The sequence below is a fragment of the Mandrillus leucophaeus genome, unplaced genomic scaffold (assembly GCF_000951045.1).
Source record: "Mandrillus leucophaeus isolate KB7577 unplaced genomic scaffold, Mleu.le_1.0 Scaffold1037, whole genome shotgun sequence".
Lineage (NCBI taxonomy): Eukaryota > Metazoa > Chordata > Mammalia > Primates > Cercopithecidae > Mandrillus > Mandrillus leucophaeus.
The window spans coordinates 239,411-243,380 of NW_012098510.1; positions in this window are offsets into that span (position 1 = coordinate 239,411).

Consider the following 3,970-nt stretch of genomic DNA (forward strand, 5'->3'; position numbering starts at 1 on the left):
TTTTTTTTTTTTTTTTGAGACAGAGTTTCACTCTTGTTGTCCAGGCTGGAGTGCAGTAGCGTGATCTTGGCTCACTGCAACCTCTGCCTGCTGCTTTCAAGTGATTCTCCTGCCTCAGCTTCCAGAGTAGCTGGGATTACAGGCACCTGCCACCATGCCCAACTAATTTTTGTATTTTTAATAGAGACGCAGTTTCACGAAGTTGACCAGGCTAGTCTCGAACTCCTCCTGACCTTGTGATCCACCCGCCTCGGCCTCCCAAAGTGCTGGGATTACAGACGTGAGCAACCACACCTGGCCAGGAGTGATTATATTAATAGCAGACAAAGTTGATTTCATGGCAAACAATGTTACCATATATACAGTCATTTCATAATGACAAAATGGTTATGAAGAAGACATAGCAGTCCTAAACATGTGTACACTTAACAACAGAGCTTCAAAATATGTAAGAAGCAATAAATAAAAATTGCTCAAATCATAAGTGTGGAGCTCAATAAATTTTTACAATTTTTCAGATCAATAAATATGGTATTATTGGCGTTCCAAAAGTTTCCCTTTGTGTCTCATCTTACTAACTCTTTTTCTCAAATAACCACTCTCCTGACTTCTAATCCCACAGACAAGTGCCTTTGTTAACATTAATATAAATCAATTAATATGATCTTTTGCATCTCCCTTCTTTTACTCAACATTAGATTTATGAGATTAACCATGATGTCATGTACAGTTGCACTTTGTTCACTTTTATTACTATATACAATTTTTTTGAATTATTTTACTAAAATGTCTTTACAGTAATTTTTTTGAATCAACATTTGAATTGTTTTCTTGTGAGTGCTATCAGCAATTGGGCAGTCGTGAACATTCTTATATTTGACTTTTGATGAACATAAGTATGTATTTGTCTTGAATATAATAGCAAAGAGTAGAACAGCTGAAAAATTAGGGTATGTGGGTACACATTTAGTAGAATATGCCAACATATTTATCAGGTGGTTGTGCCAGTTAGTACTTCCACTAGCTTCTTATCCTCACCAACACTTAACATTAGATCCAGGAGTACAATGAGGCAGGTGAGGCAATAAAGGTAGAAAAATTTAAAAGGTGCACACACTCATTGACTTTTGAACCTAGCATGACTTGCATGAACCTAAGAGGGTGTCTCTCTAAAAATTAGATGCCTCGGACACAAAATTTAAGAAGGCATTCAGTTTGAGGATTTCGTAAAACTCTGCATTTGAGCAAACTTGAGAGTAAGTGCCTTCTTAAATTCTGTACCATAGACACACTTCATTTATCTCACTCTGCCTTCAGCCTTGCTTGATATAGTGTTTTTATTTTATTTTATTTTATTTTATTATTTATCTAAGGGGAATGTAGTGTTATTGCATTATTATTTTTACTTACATTTCATTGGTGATTAATGATGTTGAGAACATTTTAATGTATTGATTAACCATTTCGACATCCTCTTTTTTGAGTTGCCTCTTCAAATCTTTTGTCCAATTTTAATTGGATTAGCTGTGTTTCTTATTAATTATTTGACATTCTTTTTATATATTCTTCATGAATCCTTTATTGGATTTTTGTACTGCAAGTACATTTCACTCTGACTTTCCATTCCGTCCTCCAGTGGTTTCTAATAGTAAATAAAATATCTTAATTTTAATAGAGTTAACTTACAAATAAATACGTATATTTTTTTCTTTTTGGTTACCGCTTTTCTGTCCTCCTCATGAAATCATCTTTCTTATTTTCTTTTTGTATATGTAAAATCTATGATTATGTCTCTTTTACTATTCTTGATATGAGTATTTTTTTAACTCTTAGTTGAATTCTATAAATCTAATTAGTCTTTCCCAAATGTAAATTTGATTTTACTTATGTTGTTTATTTTACATTTGTTTTTTATTCCATTAGTCTATCCTATTTTTTATTATTTTCTTGTTTTAACTTTATTTGGGTTTAACTGATTATTCTTTCCTTAGATTCTTGAGCCGGTTACATAAGTTACTGTTTTTTGAGAATTTATTTTTTAAGTTACATTTATTTAAAATTATCTTTCCTTTAGGTAATTTCTCCTCTAAACAGGCTTAACAGATATATTTTTATAGGGCATATTTTTATTGTCATTTAGTTCAAAATATTTTCTAATTTCCAGGTTAATTTCTTTGGCCCTTGTCTTATTTACAAGTATATCTTAGTTTCCAAACAGCTAATAATTTACTTTTTGTTATTGATTTATAGCTTGATTCCACTGTGATCAGAGAATATACTCTGCATACAATCATTCCTTAGAAATTTGTTGAGCTCACTTAAAGGCCCAGTATATTATTAATGATAAGTGTCCTATGTCCAATGAAAAAATATGCATTTTGCTATCATTGAGTATTGTGAGGTTCTATACGTGTTCATCTACAAGGCTCATAAATTACTGTCATTGCGAATTTGTCTATTTCTCATTTTAATTTTTTAATTTTTACTTTACATATTTCAAAACTTTTTTAGTCTTTTCTTCTAGGTTCTAGAATGGAGAAGGATCAAAGCATTATTATACACATAAAACATTAGCAGTTTTATATGATCTTTGTGGATTGACCCTTTTGTTATTATGTAACCCCTTTGTTTTTCTTTAGCAGTATTTTTTGTCTCAGAGTCTACTTTATTATTAATATATTTAAGTCAACTGTCTTTTGATTATTTGACAGCCTGAAATATCTATATTATCCTCTCTATTCTAGGAGTTTTGATTTTTTTGTCTAGTTTATTTATATCTTAACAGTGGCCTTCTTCCTGAATTGGCTCCAAAAGTTTGAAAATTCCTTGAAGGGTGGAGCAGTTACAGAACATGGGCATACCTCTCTACAGTCTCTCCTTTATGAGATCTTGGTTCCTTGATTCTAGGAAAACTCTTGCCTGTTTCTGATGGTCTTCAAACAGATTTTAAATTTCACCTTGATTTTGTAAGTTTTTCCTAATAGGAACATTGGTCTGCTGCAATCTATTCCATCAAAAAGAGAAACAAAAATCTTAATGGGTCATTGATTTTTTATTTTTTCCATTTAAGAAAAGTATCTGCCATTATTCTCTACAGTATTTCTTTTTTTCTTCTAAATTATCTCCTGTTGGAACTTTTACGTGACTTTTTTGGTAGTTTTTGTTCTCTCCATTTCTTTATTACGGGAGACATTTTATGTAGGCTGTATGGAGCATACAGTTCCTGTCACTACTATTCAGTTCTACTATTGTAGCACAAGAGCAGTAAGAGGTGTTACATAAATGAATGTCTGTGACTGTATTCCATGATACTTTATGTACAAAAAGTGGTATCCAGGGCCTATAGGCCTTAGTTTACCAATCCCTGGGCTAGGTTATGCTAGTGTATTAAACATTCTCAAAATCTCACTGCTCCAAGATATCAAATAGTTATTTTATTTTTCTCTTCTTCATGCTACATGTTAATTTTAGATATATCAAGGGGACTCTGCTTGTTGTAGTTTTTCAGGGATCCTAGCTAAGGGATCTTGTTGGCATTCAAATAGAAAAGAATGTTCTGGCAATTAAATATTTACTTTGGAAGAGATACTCATCACACACATTCAATCACTCATTGGCTAGAAATATGATGGACCATGCATAATCCTGTAAGTGTATGAAGTGAAGAGGAAGGGTAATCTTAAGGCAATCAAAAAACAGACAAATCAAATGAGTGGCTCTAGTGTCCACTTATGTGAGTTTTAACCTTTTTTTTTTTTTTAACAGTTTCATTTCCTTTTCCTTCTGATATTAAAATTCTTATATTTATCTTCTAATTTATCAATTCTTCTTCCAGATGTATCTACGTTTTAATTTTAAATGTCCATTTAAAGGCCAGGTGCGGTGGCTCAAGCCTGTAATCCCTGCACTTTGGGAGGCTGAGACGGGCAGATCATGAGGTCAGGAGATCGAGACCATCCTGGCTAACACG